The sequence below is a fragment of the Perca fluviatilis genome, chromosome 14 (assembly GCF_010015445.1).
Source record: "Perca fluviatilis chromosome 14, GENO_Pfluv_1.0, whole genome shotgun sequence".
NCBI classification, from domain to species: domain Eukaryota; kingdom Metazoa; phylum Chordata; class Actinopteri; order Perciformes; family Percidae; genus Perca; species Perca fluviatilis.
Window position 1 is genome coordinate 36,133,699 of NC_053125.1, and position 18,274 is coordinate 36,151,972.

The 18,274-nt window shown below is 38.7% G+C and overlaps 1 long non-coding RNA gene and 1 pseudogene across 1 annotated transcript in view; both read right to left on the reverse strand.

The window, feature by feature from the left end:
* Nucleotides 1-13,908, reverse strand: part of LOC120573045 — a 17,658-nt gene extending 3,750 nt beyond the window's left edge. Inside the window, exons 1-2 of the long non-coding RNA XR_005641619.1 lie at nt 13,362-13,908; nt 7,159-7,161 (exon numbers count right to left, since the gene is read on the reverse strand). This is a non-coding gene — a long non-coding RNA (uncharacterized LOC120573045). The remainder of the gene's footprint in view (nt 1-7,158; nt 7,162-13,361) is intronic.
* Nucleotides 1-18,274, reverse strand: part of LOC120572791 — a 363,596-nt pseudogene that overhangs the window by 172,361 nt on the left and 172,961 nt on the right.

The following is an 18,274-nucleotide window of genomic DNA, read 5'->3' on the forward strand; positions in this document are numbered from 1 at the left end:
AGTGAAAAAAATTGGAATGGTTTAAATTAGTAAAAATTTTAAATAACGCCAAAAATGTATTATACAAAAGTGGAATATTTTAGAGTTTTCTGAAAAGCTGTCATTACATTGAATTGCAGGCTTCAATGTGTAAGAAGGTGAGGTTGTAGGAAAATGTGCAAGAGTGAAAATGGTTCTAATTAATATGAATGTCTTTAAAAGATCAATAATACATTGTATGACATTTTTTGTAAAAGGTGATGCTAAACAGATTTGCCGGCTTTAATTTCAATGAATATATATTCACTATGTTCAAAAAGTAGAAATAGAAGTCGTAAAAAGATTCTTAATGAATAAAAGATGCAGAATATTTTAAAGGTCCCGCGGCATGAAAATTTTACTTTGAGTTTTTTAACATAAATATGAGTTCCCCCAGCCTGCCTATGGCCCCCCAGTGGCTAGAAATGGTGATAGGTGTAAACCGAGCCCTGGGTATCCTGCTCTGCCTTTGAGAAAATGAAAGCTCAGATGGACCAATCAGGAATCTTCTCCTTATGAGGTCATAAGGGGAAAGGTTACCTCCCCTTTCTCTGCTTTGCCCGCCGCCCACAGCTGCCCAGAGAATTTGGCCCATGAGGAAATAGAGCTACAACCGTGGCCGCAAGCTGGTCAAGGCCCCCCCCCCCACGCCCTCCATCTTGCTCCACCTCTGTCTTCCTCAATAGCTACAGACACAGAAATGGCACATCCTAAGACTGGCTCTAATGGCTGTAATTCTGCACCAAGGCTGAATTTCTTTTGAAGGCAGGTAGATAGAAAGGCAGACAGACAAGATATGACGCTGAATACAACATGTTTATGAATAGTTTAAGGTTTGGATGATGTCTGTAGTTAAAATTACATGGGAGGAGTAGCATTCAAGTCAAAGTATAGCATGTCAAAAAGTCATTGTATAGCATGTTGAAAAAAAGTCATAATATAGTATGGCGGAAAAAAACAAAAATAGTCATTGTATACTATGTTGAAAACACTGCATAAAATGTCATAGTATGTTGAAAAAAAAGTCATACCATAGTGTGTTGAAAATTTTGAAAACAAGTCATAGTATGTCGAATAAAAAGTCATAGTATAGTATGTAGAAACTTTTGAAAAAAAATTTGAAAAAAAGTCATAGTTTTTAAAAGGTCAGTTTAATAGTATGTTGAATATTTTGAAAAAAAATCATAGTATAGAATGTCGAAAAAAGTCATAGTATAGTATATTGAAAAAATAGTTGAAAACACCAAGGTGGTTTCTATTTTATCATTTCAAGTATTCATGGTAAATGGGTGCCTGGTTAACTCACCTGGTAGAGCGGGTGCACCTGTATAGAGGTTTACTGCTGGACGCAGCGGCCGTGGGTTTGACTCCCCCTGCGGCCATTTGTTGCATGTCATTCCCCCTCAAACTCCCCTTCCATGTCTAAATAGATATCCTATAGACATAAAGGCCTAAAATGCCCCAAAAATATTCTTAAAAAAAGAAAGATGTTTTCATTTGTCTTCAGGGTCACATCTACCACATCCTGGGCCTCTGACAGCCGGCCAATCACAGTCCTCTCCTGCAGGATGACGTCATCATGGCCTTGCCAGTGAAAGGACCAATCAGATTGTTTTAATACTCCTGCTGATCAATCCAGTTGTCAGATGTCCACGCGTCCTTTAACACACCATCAGTTTAATATCAGCTAACCAATGCTAACACTAAAGGGCTCTTACACTGTTTTTAATGTTGTCTCCTCTACACACTCAGAGGTAAGATGGGTTTATTTATGTTGAGAACATTGAATAATGAATCATTAGATTGTTTCCAGAAACAGAATGTTGTTTCTTAAAAATCTAAAGTACGTTCAGATCGTTTGTTTTTTGTCTAAAAGGCACTAAAGTTAAAAACCAGTTGAAATTAGATTTTAATGATGTTTAAGAGAGTTTGCTTAAGGGTCTGAAATCTTCCTATTTGTAGATGTATATGTCTTATATTAATGGAATGAATTGTGATGATTAAACAGTTTGAGATGTTGATCCATTCAGATGGTTGTTGGGTCTCTAAAAGGGACTGAGTTTCTACAACCAGTCATGTGGAAAAGGCTTTGTTGAATGGTTCTGAAAGCTTCCTGTTTGAAGATTTATATTTTTATATTTCTGACTGAATGTACTGCAGAGCTCTATTTTGATGACATCATCCCCTGCTTCGGTGCTGACCAATCAGAGTGCAGCATTTGTACCGCGCACACTGATTTAAAAAATAAAACATTTGACTGAATTTTTGACTCGTGGTGTTTCAAGAACGGTATAGGGGACAGCACTACTCAGTATGACACGATGTGCCCTGCTATGACATGAACTTCCACGATAACCTTCGAAGTCACTGTGACCTTTAATGTGACTATTATCGCCACTGTTCATCACACCCCCAACCGGCCCGTCAGACACCGCCTACCAAGAGTCTGGGTCTGCCGAGGTTTCTTCCTAAAAGGGAGTTTTTCCTTGCCACTGTCGCAATAGCCACTGCTAATGCTTGCTCTTGATGGAATTACTGTAATTGTTGGGGTTTTGGAAATTACAGAGTGTGGTCTAGACCTACTCTATCTGTAAAGTGTCTCGAGATAACTTTTGTTATGATTTGATACTATAAATAAAATTGAATTGAATTGAATTGAATTAAATGAACAGTTTGTAAGAATAATAAATGTGTCCAGAAGCCCCGCCCTCCTCGGCTGTCTGTCCCTCCGTCAGCTGATTGGCTCTTTTGGCTGCGGGAGCTTCACCTGGTCAGGTAGAAACACAGAAGCACAGCTGGAACATTTATCACTCATTAACCAGCTGCTGTTCTGTCTCAAGTGATGGAGGCGGGGCTTACAGTCTGCAGGCGGCCAATGGCTGCAGCTCTTCACGGTGTAGACGATCCCGCTCGCCGTCTTCCTGGTTTCTGACAACAACAAACGCCACACAATCAAATATGTTTCAGAAACAAATTCATTTTCTATCGTCCAGCTTTATTATAATATTAATAATATATATAATAATTACCTGTGTGTAGAACAACAGATCGACAGGTGGAGACGAGTACTGTAGTACTGTAGTTTTTGTTGAAGACTACAGTTTGTGTCTGAACCAATAGGAAGGATGCAGGTTGGTGATGTCATAGGGCCCTCTGAGGACACACAGACATTATTATATTATTATATTATTATTTAGGACTTCAGACTGAACATGCTGCAGATATCATCAGCAACCTTCTCGCAGCTGGACAGGATCGCACACTCTGAAACACAAAGAGGGGAGTCAGGACACAGCCAATCAGGACGGCCCTGTCACAGGGACAGGAAGTGGGTTGGGACAGAAGAGGCCGCCGCCCCTTCCCGCGCGCTCCATCAGACACACAGCGGTGGTGATGGTGTAGCGCCTCCTGGTGGAGTCTCTGATGGCTGCAGAGTAGGACACACACACACCAGAGACACACACACACACACACACACACTCACACACACCAGACCCTCTCTATGGCCTGGACACACACACACACACTCACACACACCAGACCCTCTCTATGGCCTGGACACACACACACAAACACACACACACACACCAGACCCCTCTCTATGGCCTGGACACACACACACAGACACAGACAAACACACACACACACACATACACACACACACACACACACACACACACACACACACAGACTATTATTAATATAAACATGTTACTATGACATTTTTCTATATACAATTCCATGACATTTTTTCAAAAATTTCGACATACTCTACTATGACTTTTTTGGACTTTTTCAACAAACTATGACTTAAAAAAAAAAAAAAAAAAAAAAAAAAAAAAATACTATACTTTGATTTCTTTCTTTTTTTCAACAAACTATGCTATGACTATTTAGGAGAGGACTGTGATTGGCCGGCTGTCAGAGGCCCAGGATGTGGTTGATGTGACCCTGAAGACAAATGAAAACGTGTGTTTAATAAACTCTGAAACACATTTTCTTACCATGAATACTTGAAATGATAAAGTAATAAAATATGAACCACCTTGGTGTTTAAACTATTGTTTGGAGACGAGGCGGCCTACAGAGAGGAGGTCCTGGACTTGGCAGCCTGGTGTTCAGAGAACAACCTGGCTCTGAACACCAAGAAACCAAAGGAGATCATTGTGGACTTGAGGAGGACCAGCAGAGACCTAGCCCCCCTGGACATGCTGCCCTCCCCCCTCCCTGAGGCTTTTGATAAAGCTGATAATTCTGTGCAATTTCATTACTGTGTAGTATCATTATTTCACACTGCGTATCACACTGTATACAAACCATATTTATCTTTCTATTTTTATATATGTATATAGTGTCTCAGACCTGTGTACCTTACCCCCCCCCCCCCTTTTTTTCATTTGCACTACTTATTTTATTCCATGTTTTTATATTTCTCTTACGTACATGTTGACACTGGAAGAGGAGTTGCTTCAATCTGGTTGTACATGTGTAATAACAATAAAAGGAATTCTATTACTTACTATTCTATTCTATGACTTTTTATGACTTTATTTGACAAACTATACTATGACTTTTATTTCAACATTTTCAACATATATTCACTACTATGACATTTTTCCACTTTTTTGACATACTATAGTATGATTTTTTTCGACATACTATACTATGACTTTTTTCCGACATGCTATACTATGACTTGAATGCTTTTCCACTTATAGTTTCAAGAAAAAGCTGGTTGAATCTACCTTTTTGCCAGTTTTAGACTATGGAGATGTGTTTTACAGACACTCCACATCTTAGATTGTAGATTTATAATGCATGCAAAGTACTTTACCCATCACTGTGTATTATAGGAAATGGTTGGTTGGCCCTCACTCAACACAAGAAGGCTCAAACATTGGTTGACCTTTGTGTACAAATCAATAACTGGACACACTCCTTTATATTTAACTATACTTTTAGCACCTAGTAGATCTGAATACAATCTAAGACCAAGTAGATACATACTGTATGATGTTCCACAAACTAAAACAGATTGGCAAAACTGCTTTTAGTTACAGTGCTCCAAATTCATGGAATGAGTTGCAATATCAGCTAAAACTGCAGGTTTTTATTTCACATACTGAATTCAAGTCCTACCTAAATCCAATACATCAACATGTCTGCACTTCTTTTTAAAATGTGATTTTCTCTGTTAATTTCTTAATTATTATTCCTGTCTATCCCTGTCTGTCTGTTAAAGTGGATCCTTTATGTGCTGCCTTCTGGGCCAGGGCTCACTTGTAAAAGAGATTGTAATCTCAATGTGATTCTTTTCCCTGGTAAAATAAAGGATACATTTAAAAAAATAATAAAAAAAAATGTAAAAAATTAAACTCCCAAAAAAGATTATAATATACGTGTACACCATACAATAACAACACACAGAATTAAATACATTTCATATACAGGTTCAGCAGATTTCTTTCTGTAGAAGAAATCCATAAAGTCCTGATGGAGTGAGATGACGTTAGACACACAAACCAAACAATAAAGTGAAAATATAAATAAATATGAACTTTTTAAGACAGAATAATAATATAAAGTATATTTACCTGAATGACAGGAGAGAGATGAGTTCTAGAGTCAGCAACAGGAGGTATACCTGGAATATCACATGATAACAAACACACTACATTATATCACATTTAACTATATTACATCACAGTTAACTATATTACATCACATTTAACTACATTACATCACAGTTAACTATATTACATCACATTTAACTACATTACATCACAGTTAACTATATTACATCACATTTAACTACATTACATCACAGTTAACTATATTACATCACATTTAACTACATTACATCACAGTTAACTATATTACATCACAGGTAACTATATTACATCACAGTTAACTACATTACATCACAGTTAACTACATTACATCACAGGTAACTATATTACATCACAGGTAACTACATTACATCACAGTTAACTACATTACATCACAGGTAACTATATTACATCACAGGTAACTATATTACATCACATTTAACTACATTACATTCACAGTTAACTATATTACATCACATTTAACTACATTACATCACAGTTAACTATATTACATCACATTTAACTACATTACATCACAGTTAACTATATTACATCACATTTAACTACATTACATCACAGTTAACTACATTACATCACAGGTAACTATATTACATCACATTTAACTACATTATATCACATTTAACTACATTACATCACAGTTAACTATATTACATCACATTTAACTACATTGCATCACAGTTAACTATATTACATCACATGTAACTACTTTAAATCACAGTTAACTATATTACATCACATTTAACTACATTACATCACAGTTAACTATATTACATCACATTTAACTACATTACATCACAGTTAACTATATTACATCACATTTAACTACATTACATCACAGTTAACTACATTACATCACAGGTAACTATATTACATCACATTTAACTACATTATATCACATTTAACTACATTACATCACAGTTAACTATATTACATCACATTTAACTACATTGCATCACAGTTAACTATATTACATCACAGTTAACTACATTACATCACATTTAACTACTTTACATTACAGTTAACTTCAAGGTTTTAGAAAGGGTCAACACAGTGTCACAAATGCAACAAAAATGTCGAAGAGTGACAAACATCAAAAGAAATCACAAATCTTGAAAAATACATAGAAAAAAGTGGCAAAAATTTCGAAATTCTTTTTCAAAAGAGTGACTGAAGAGTCAAGAAACAAGTTGACAAAAACATTGAAAACAAAAAGTGACAAGAACTAATGTTAGGAGCCAGAGTCTTTAGTTTTCTCTTACTGTAGAGTTGGTGGAGAAAGCTCAGGTGTGAAGGAACTGCTGTCTTTTGGTTGAATTGTTTTCAATAAAAATGATTGAATGTTAAAAGCTAAACTGCACAAAGTCTGAAGATGATGAAGAAGAAGAAGAAGAGCAGAACTCTGACACGATGAAAATCAGAAGAATGTTTAGATAGAAATGAAATGAAATAATCTGCATTCTTATATCCTCCGACAGAAAGGGGTTGTCTCTGAAGTTAACAGACATCCCACCCACTGATTTTAATTTAAATACACATGTTACTGACGGTCAAAAGAATAAGTTAAGATGTTTTAACACTTGAAGATGTTCTCACACTTTGTTCCAATGCAGGTACTTACTGTTAATGATGACCTACAAAAATAGAGAAAGATTAACTTTGAAAAATACTTTTTTTTAAATTAAAAAAAATACTTTTTTATATTATGAAACACAATACTGAGGCAGTTTCTATAGCAGGTATAGGGTTAGCTTTCACTAGCAGCTAACACAGACTTTTACATCTGCATTTATTTTGCTTAATGTCAAAGTAAAGATTTTTGTGCTTAAAGTGCTTCACATTAAAAACAGCATACACATTAAAAAAGCAGAAGTAGAAATAGGAATAGACAACAAGATAATCAACAAGAACAAACAAGACATACAAGTGCAACTACACAAACACACACACACACACACACAGGCATCCACATCTCAGACTCCCTCTCATGGTCCTTCCATATCAGCTGTGCCATTAAGAAGGCACATCAGAGGCTTTATTTCCTGAGATGTCTCAAGAAATACGGTATGTCCCTTTACATGCTACAGAACTTGTACCGCTGTACAGCTGAGAGTATACTGACAGGCAACACTGTAGTGTGGTTGTCAGGGCTACTTCACATGACCTTAATCTACTGACAAAGGTGGTCAAAACTGCATCTAACATCATCGGGGTTCCACTTGAACCGCTCCAAAACCTTTAGTGCAAAGCAGCACTAAGAAGGCACCAGGTATTATGGAGGACTCTAGTCATCCTGCACTAAGAAGGCCCCAGGTATTATGGAGGACTCTAGTCATCCTGCACTAAGAAGGCCCCAGGTATTATGGAGGACTCTAGTCATCCTGCACTAAGAAGGCCCCAGGTATTATGGAGGACTCTAGTCATCCTGCACTAAGAAGGCCCCAGGTATTATGGAGGACTCTAGTCATCCTGCACTAAGAAGGCCCCAGGTATTATGGAGGACTCTAGTCATCCTGCACTAAGAAGGCCCCAGGTATTATGGAGGACTCTAGTCATCCTGCACACCATCTCTTCTCCCTCCTCCCATCAGGGAGACGTTTGCAGAGCATCCCAAAGCGCACAACACGTTTCAGGGATAGTTTTTACCCCGAGCTAATAAGGTTATTGAATGATAGTACAGCAGAAAGGAGGGCTGAGGTCTGAGCTTAGTTAATCTGTCCACTGCATACTAAAACCATGTTTCCATAATCAGAATAATAATATACAATAATAATAATAATTACAAGGTCCTGATTATGAGAAATGAATGTTATCAAATGTTGCTATGGAATAAAATTACAGATTCCCTGGATATTACCTTTTGATGGGATGTCATAATTAAACTTAATGTTGACATGGCACACTAATAAACAAGACATTTTGAAAAGGGCACTTCATATCAAAAAGGTTGCCGACCCCTGTACTATACTATGACATTTTTTCAACATACTACACTAGACTTTCAGAGAACCCTAAAATATTCCACTTTTGAATAATACATTCTTGCTGTTATTTATATATGTATATTTAACATTTTTATACATTTAAATCATTCCAACTTTTCTCACACATTAAAGCCAGCAATCTAGTTCAGCTTTAGTAATTTAGCTTTTCAGCATTCACAAGCATTTTCTGCAGAATTTCAAATGTGAGACATACATTTATAATAAACTGATCTTGACATATTTATTTCCCTTCCTGTCCAATGAAAAATATGTATCTCCAGATGTGTGCTGATGTTGAATGTTTGTGATGAACTGAAGGATGATATGGAGTCATAAAGAAGAATACTCCTGTAATAGAAAAGTAAGAAACCTAATGTGAAAGTTCAATTCTATTCAGTTTATTTAAGAAGAGGACAGAGCAAATTAATAAAACAAATGATTATACATGGGTTAAAAATGTCAGAATTAGCCAAAAGCTCGCAACCTTCCCCTCAAATACAACCAGATGGTCTATCCACAATTAAAGAAACTGTTCAGTAACACACATAACAAACATCATATTCAGCATCTTACTGAGGTATTACTAATTACTGAAATAACAAATACTTTACCTGACACAAGCTAGCATTAGCTTAATTCTGTATCAGGACAGTCACTTTACTTTTTTGCGGGCAAAAATCCTTGATTATGCGGCACGTTTTCTTAAAAAATGCAATGGAATATGTGGGATATCTATGCAATTTTATGTGATGAAATTGCGGGAACTTGCAAAAATTGCGGGAACTTGCAAAAATTGCGGGAACTTGCAAAAACTGCGGTTTGATGAAAAAGAGAAGAAAAAGTGATTCCCCCAACACCCTGCTTTTTTTAAACTTAATTTCCAAAAATAGTTTACAGATATTCAGTCATTGCAATAAGTAAAAAAATTAAATACAGAAATATATACAAATAATATAATATGAAAGTAAAAATAAGAGTAATAGTCTAAAAAGAGGGAAATAAAAGACACAAAAGACACAGACTTTTAAAAATCGTTATTAATATAGACAGCAGGAGCACTTAAACATCAGATATTAAGATAGCTTTCTGATTGGATACCAACTTAAGAGACTCTGAGTAAATTCAACCTCCAACACCCTGCTTTTCGATGATGTTCACGTTGGGTAATTACGTCACTTCATTACATTCCCATGGCAACAGGGGAAAATGGCTGCTCTTGTGTGAAGTAAACGCAAACATTTTTCAACTTTCTGCTAAGATATATGTGACTTTCTTGCAACGAAAATGCGGGGATTATGAAATCATTCAAGCACCGTATATTTTGCACGGAAATCAGCAATTTATGTGGCGAAAGTGCGCCATATTTGAAAAAATGCGGTCCCTGCATGAATATGCGGGCTTTGGCTGATTATGCATTGAATTATGCGATCGCATAATTGCGTTTTTCTGGAGGGACTGATTAGGCTCGTTGGAGATGAACTGCACCTCGACTGTAAAGTGGACGAGAGCAGGCAGCAGCTCTCAAGTCTCCAGCTGATTCCAGCAGCCTTCAGGCTGAACAGGAAGTGACAGAAACACTGTGGTCCGATTCTGATTTAATAAAATGTTATCAGACCCATATATCAGCTCCTACACAGTCTCCAGTTGTTTTTATTATGACAGAGTAGCTGTCAGAATGCTCTACATGTGATCTGTTGCTGATTTTAATCACCAACAGACTGTAGATGATCTGTAATCTGATCAGATTGAGGGCCTGATTTACTAACACTGGCGCAGTTTGCGCTACGTCTGTTTATGCAAGTTCAGTAATAGCGCACGCTATGCTTCCACATTTTGCGTAGTATTCATCAACCCTGACACCCATCAGGCAATCAGCGTCTTTCTCCGCCCACTATACCGTAGATTGCGCTGTGGCAAAGCGCTACTGTTGCTATGATATGGCTGAGTGCAGACTGCCATATTCCCACTGCTGATGCTATGACTGTTTGAAATGATCCTGATGCCAATATTTGTAATGTAGCGAGGAGTTTAACAACTGCTGGAATGGGATGTGAACGCTGAGTGGGAGACTCAATTTCATCTTTGATTTCTTCCAGTAACTCTAATATTGCATGGCTGCTTGATCTGTAACGCTAAATGATGTTGTGTTCACTGACAAAGTGTGATTCTTGTGTTAACGATATTTTCAGCCTCGCCTATGTCTTCGTCTTGCTCAGATTGCTGTTGCCATTTCACCAGCAGCATAAAGGTCTACGAGGAAACTCGACTGCGGCTGGTTTAGACCTGCTTTAAAGAGGCGGAGAATTTCCCCCGCAGAATAGAGGCGCGCTCTTACTGACAGTCTTTGTGAATACCACGGAATATATAATTAGGGACACTTTGCGCTTATCCTCCCACCTTTTTGGGTGGAACTCCCACTTTCCCCATGACCCTCCCACGAACGCATATTGAAAGCGCAACTTGTCTCTTCTCGCTTATGTGGCAGGCAATCTGCGATTTTACCCAAGTGCGCCCCGTTTGTAAATAGCCCGCATCGGTTACGTCCGTCTTTGCGACCAATTAGCGCCTGGAAACAGGCGCAAACGGCTTGATAAATCTAGCCCTTAGTCTCTCTGACTTCTAAACATCACTATCAGCCTCACAACATGTGTTCTGTACACAATAAGCCTTTAAATCAGACACATAGCAGTTATAATCCCTCCAAATCAAAATCTATAAAACAGTTTATATAAAACGTCATCATGTTGAGTCGATTCTGAACCAATCAGCTATTAGATCAGCTGAGAGGCCGGTGTTTCCCAGCATGCCCCTGGGTCCGCCTGGGTCTTGCAGTCGGGGAGAGCAACTGCAGCGTCTGGCTCTAAAAACTGCGGCCGCCTTGATCTCGTGAGGTTATCGTTGTCCACGTGTGCATGACATCAGAGCAAGTCTGGATCAAGTCGGACACAAATCTACCCAGCATGCATTGGGCGGCGATCGCCGGTGATTGATTCTGCGCAGATCTGGCTCATCTCCAACGAGCCTTTTAACTGTTCAAGTCATTTTTTAAGCAGCAGCAGACATGTTCTGATTAAAGCTTTCTAGTTATGAAGATTTGCTTCTTTTCTTCGTCTTAAAGGACAATAAACTAAATATTTCAGCAATTTAACATCACCTTAGAAAACAGTGATGGGATTATTTTAATTAATAACAAATACTCCTTCGTTGCAGCATTAGTTAAATAGTGTTAGCAGTTGAACGCTGAACTCAACATATTGTATTACAGGAATAAAAGCTAATTTTGAGTGAAATTAATCCCTTCAAAAGGGAGGGAGTGTAATATGTAGTCGTATCCAGGATAACATCCATGGTGTTGAGAAGATCAAGTTACTGCTGGTCAGCCTTCAATGTGGAGAGAATATCAGAATATAACAACACAGCTATCAGGGCATGAGGAGGAGACAGGAGGAAACAGCTTGGCTCGGAAACATGTTCACTACGAGGCAGTGTGAATGAGCTGGTGATATTTAACACCAGTACGGCTTCTCTCCAGTGTGAACACGTTGGTGTTTTTTAAGTGTAGGATTCCCTTAGGGTACAGATTTGATCATTGGCAAATTATCAAAGATGTTTTATCAATATTAATAAAGTTATGAATATGGTTATTAATAACTTTATCAAATCGACAAACAATCAAAACGGGGCACCACCCTGCTAGTCAGGGACCAATAATCAAACTGTGGATCAGTCTCATTTCTGTGTAAATCCTTTCAAAAAGGAAATAAAGGAAGGTGTGAATCCAAGCAACGGACCTGATCGACCAGCAATTGTTACAAGTACACAAATAATCACAAGCAACTGCTAATTAAGTATAATAAGATTTATTAACTTCACTCATATAAACTAAACTAAACTCATATACCTTTTTATAATATCACAACCAAAAACAAAGCAAAAACAAAGCAGCATGTGTCATGGACACGTCTGTGTCTGTGTGTGTGTGAGTGTGTGAGAGAGAGAGTAAGTGACAAAGGAGGGGGCGGTGTCGGAGTGTAGTTCTAAACACCAAAACAACTCCAAAGATGGCTACTCCTGTGAGCTGCACAAAACTATTTAGCCTCAAGAGGGCGGTAGTGGTGCTGCGTCGTGTGAGAGGGCTGAAGAAGCCGGGGTTGCTAAGGCAACGGGCACGGTTAGCCGATCTGGTAGCTAGTCCCTGTTTTAGCTCTGTCCGAACGTAGGGAGATCCCACGGTGAAGCTACGCGTTAGCTTGGTAATTTGCGGCTAGCCTGTGTCGGTGTGTGCGTGTGTGTTAGTAAAGGACGAAAGAGAAGGAGAGTAAAGAAAAGAGGCACTTCTGATCTTAAGATATTGATAATGACCTAGTTCCCCTCAGCCACTGTCCTACAGACTGAGAATTTTGGTTTTGCTGAGGGAAACGTCACTATAACCACTCCAGTAGCTAGCAGCTGATTTTCGCGATTCTATCGCAGACAGTAATTAAAACTCCTGAAAGGAGTTTGCAGATAGCAATTACGGTTTTAACCCAGCTACTTAACACAACATAAATCAAACGATATAATGATCAGTTATATATTCACAGAACAGATTAATAACCAGATATGGCCCATACATGATTACAATCAGATCACATTAATGGCAACAGCGGTAGCTAACCCTTTGCTCATTAGTAACAAAACAAAACGCACTAGTTCTAATATTCTGCCCAGAACTGTGTAAAAGCCTCCTTACTGTGCGTTGTCTGTCAGTTAAGTCTCTTGGCAAGAGCTTAACAATCCGTTTCGTCAGGAGCAAAAGAACGAAAAACGGATTCCAGGTCGACCAAACAAGAAAAAGAACAGTCCTTTTCTTAAATCCAGGCTGATTAAGCCCGCTGCAGATGAAGGAATACTTCGACAAAGTATTTCCTCGGATCCCCTTTGTATATCAGGCCAATATACTTTGTACCAGCTCGAAACTCGGCCAGCGAGATGATGCTGGTTTTCTAGTTTACTAGTCCGGACTAGAGTGCTTCCTTTCGCGACGTGAGTCACGGTGGAAAAGCGAAGAAGCACAAACGCCGAACGCTTTTATCGTTCCCCCGCCTCCTAGTGGCGGGGTGGTGCATTCAAAGACCCGACGGCCAATGGGAAAACTGCAACCTGGTCAAAGGTGTGAAGCAGTTCTTTGTCTCACCGCCAGTCTGCCTTGTCCCACACGTGTTAAATGCACTTTCTCCATCTTGAGATTCTGCTTCCAAGTAGCAGCCTCTAGGAGTTTGGTGCAACTGGCTTTGGAATTTACATGTAGGCCACGATCCTTTGTCTCGCAGTCAATTCAAGTTGAGCCAAATCGCTGTTTAACCAACCCTTGGTCCCCAACATAAGGCTACTACTCTCAGAAAAGGTTTTACGACAAAAATCACAGCTGTAAGGTTTATCTCCAGTGTGAACGCGTTGATGTTTCTTAAGGCTACCACTCTCTGAAAAAGTTTTCCCACATTGTTCACACCAGTACGGCTTCTCTCCAGTGTGAACACGTCGGTGGTTTTCTAGGTCACCACGCTGAGTAAAAGTTTTCCCACATTGATCACAGCTGTAAGGCTTCTCTCCAGTGTGAATGCGTTGATGTGTTTTTCAGGTGACTCTGTCGTGTGAAAGCTGCCCCACATTGATCACAGCTGTGTAGATTCTCTCCAGTGTGAACTCTCTGATGAATCTTTAAATATTCAGATGTTGTGAAGGATTTGTCACAGTGTTGATGTTTGGGTCCCTCTCCTCCTCTCCGTTTCTATAGCAACAGACAAACAGAGAGAGAGTTAGTGAAGTAAGGGTTAATGCCCGACGTTGCCTCGCCGTCGTCCATTAATACCTGACAATGGACAACTCAAAGTTTTGCCAAACTTGCGATCTGAAAGAGGCCGGCAGGGAACTCTTGAGGGTCGCCACCACTCGCCATACTCGTGTTTTCGTGCTGCTATCTCTGATTCACTCACTGGACCGTCGACCTGACAAAAACCTGCATGTAGGCGGAGCAGCTCGGCTAGCTTCAGAGCTAAGGCAGAGCTACAGATCAGGTGTCCCTAGAACCCGCATATCTAACAGTAGTTCCACATTACATTAATTAATTTGCATGCAAGTTTTATTTATTTAGTGACGGAAATTATTTGTGTCGACACATTTACGTAGTCGACTACATCGACGAATCGTCCCAGCCCTAACCCAGACCATGGTATAACCTTTAAAACCTGGACTTGCTCTCACTCACAATTTTAACTCTTCATACAATAATTTATGACAAAATGAAGGAAAATGTGTGCCAGTTGCAGACATGTTATTATGGAAGGAAATCTTCATAACTTTTATAATTTCATAAATATTAAAAAATGTTTCCCAAACTTCGAATGAATGGGGACAATGTTCAAAACTTGCTTCAGTTTTACTTGGTTAGAAATTCCATGGTAACTTTAAAATAACACAAACCATTCATACATTCTGGGTAATTTTCATTCTTTAAGATGTTTTTTTTTTCTTTTCACTGGTGAATTTTGAGATTTTGGGCTATTTGTATTCAATAACATGTCTTCTTTCAGACATGTGGTGAAAAAAGTCTGAAATACACATTTAGGTCTTTATTTTACTACACTTTGTCTGTTTGCGTTTGTAGATTTCGCCTAAATTCAACAAAAGTAGTCGTTCTAAATCATCACGCTGCTCCGCGATCACTGTCTTCACCCTTTTTGATTTGATTTATTAGACAGTAAAAGAAATAAATGCATAACAAGATACCATCACAGTGACATTGTACATTTATCAGAACTGTTGAAGATAACACAAGAAAGTTACAAACTTATTTCCATTGTGCTCCCCCTGTCATCCCATATACTGTTGGAAATCTCTCTCTCTCCTGTGCAATGCTTCCGGATCCAAATACGGTCATTTCCTTTTTATCACCAACCAATCGTGAAAGTAATTTCTGCGATAGTTCAGAATGTCGAAAGAAGTGCGTCAAAAATCATCTCAGAGAAGACAAAATTAGTTCTAATTAGCAAGAAAACAAACCAGGGGATTACAAACCAAGACAGCAGATGATGAAATGCCATATTTAGCTGTCAGAGGAGCTGCTGTCACCTCTCCTAGGAGAACTACCAGCTTCTCTTCTGGTGGTAACTTTGAGAAGGTTTATTTTTGACTATTTTTTCAAAGTGTAAATCTCTTAGTGAAGATACTTTTTCACAGTGGAGGAGGATGTTCATCTCTCTCTGACCCAGTTGGTGGTCACTGAGTCTGTCTCTCTCTCTCTCTGACCTGTCTGTCTGACCCAGTTGGTGGTCACTGAGCCTGTCTCTCTCTCTGACCTGTCTGTCTGACCCAGTTGGTGGTCACTGAGCCTGTCTCTCTCTCTGACCTGTCTGTCTGACCCAGTTGGTGGTCACTGAGCCTGTATTTAGTCAGGATCCGTCTCTTCTTTGTATCTCTAACAGTGTGTAGATAATCTGTTAATAACTATTGAGTCTACTTTATTTGCTTTCTCCAATGTTCTAAATATTGGTCTTTTGAATGATTCATAAGAAGCTCATCCCTGTGTATCACCAGATGTCCAGTGACAGTCTGCTCAAACACATGCAGCATGGAGGCACTCAGAATGCCAACGCATGCCTCAACTTGGTCATATGGACCCGATGTCCAAAAACAGTCTTTCTGGGGTAAAGCAGGAGATGGAGGAGGGCCCTACATATGGTGCCGGCATGGATATGTAGACTGTAAACTAACTTGGGGGAACTAGACTGTGTAATGGTTGTGTTGGGCCAGTTTGAAGTTTAGTTGAAGGTAAAGTTGACTTGTTGTTTTGGATGTTATGATCAGAAGCAATAATGAGTTTTGGATGTTACACAGTGTGATACATGGATCTTACTTGAACCTAAAGCATATTTTGTCTGTAATTCATGGCTTTCAATAGAAATTAGTGGAATTATGCCATAAAATCTTTAAAAGGTCACAGGGCATGAAAATGTCACTTTATGAGTTTTTTTAACATTAATATGCGTTCCCCCAGCCTGCCTATGGTCCCCCAGTGGCTAGAAATGGTGATAGGTGTAAACCGAGCCCTGGGTATCCTGCTCTGCCTTTGAGAAAATGAAAGCTCAGATGGACCAATCAGGAATCTTCTCCTTATGAGGTCATAAGGGGAAAGGTTACCTCCCCTTTCTCTGCTTTGCCCGCCCAAAGAATTTGGCCCACCCATGAGAGAGAGAGAGAGACATCATGGCTTTCAAAGATGGATGGATGGATAGATAGATAGATAGATAGATAGATAGATAGATAGATAGATAGATAGATAGATAGATAGATAGATAGATAGATAGATAGATAGATAGATACTTTATTCATCCCGAGGGAGATTTTAGGCATCCAGTAGCTTAGACAACCATAACACAACAAACACATACACACATATATCTCACATACATGATACTCACTCTCAGAAATGTAAAGAGTTAACAGTTTTGTGAAGTGATTCCAAAGGTCTGGTATGGACTGACCATGTGATGCAATGACCAGGATAAGGTGCTATGGTAGAGGGTGTGCAATGGTGGTAGTGCAAAAGAGAACAGTGCAATAGCTTATTATTAAATATTAACTGTGACTATGAAAAGACAAGAATGTAAACATAATAAAATTGCTTGACAAACGAAAGAAAAGAAATAATATACTTTAAGAAGAATATATAACAGGGAATAATAAGTTATAAGGACTGCAGTTCTATAGTGCTTTATTAAATGTTAATGACTACACAAAGAGCTTACCACACTATTCACAGACACACACTCACACACTGATGTCTTTCCCGAGGACACTTGGACATGTAGCCTGCTGGTCCCTCTGACCTTCCAGTTGGTAGATGACCACTCTACCACCTGAGCTGCCCCCGAGCTCTTTGCTATGACTACTTTAGGGTTGGCTATCGTTTGGATCTTTACGATTTCAATGCCGAACCGGTACTTTCAAAACGATTCCGATTCCTAAACCGATTCTTGAAAAACTGAAAAATTACATCAAAGTTGTAATCTGTTTACTAGCGATCGTGTGCAGTGAATGGTTAACATGGTTTTACGTCCGTTTTGGTGAGCCCAGAGGGGAAATATGGCATTTTAAAAGTAGCCTACATTTATGGTAGCTAGCTAACGGTAAACTACAAAGAAAGGGGGATATTTTTTAAATAATTTACATCATTAAATCTGAAATTATACAAAGATGGCAAAATGAATGGGAGGCAGAGTTTAATGCGAGACACTACCATCAAATACAGAAGAATGTGACCAGGAAAAGGGTCACTGTGCTGAGTTTAAACAGAAGGGAAGAAGTGGTCTATATACCAGACTTAGATTAGGTCACACAGGACTGAATGCTACCTTACACATAGTAGGACATGGTAATGGATTATACATAAACTGACAAGACAAAGAAGATGTGGAACATGTACTTTCTGCATGTGAGAAATATAATGATAGTAGAATAAACTGGCAGGAAATGGAAGGAGAGAACTCAATACATGGGTACAAAGGGTATGACACTTAAAGCTTTATTTATTGATCTTAATAATGCTGGTATAATCAAAAGAATATAAGTGTTTATTTGTTTGTTTTGAATTAATACAAGCCTAGA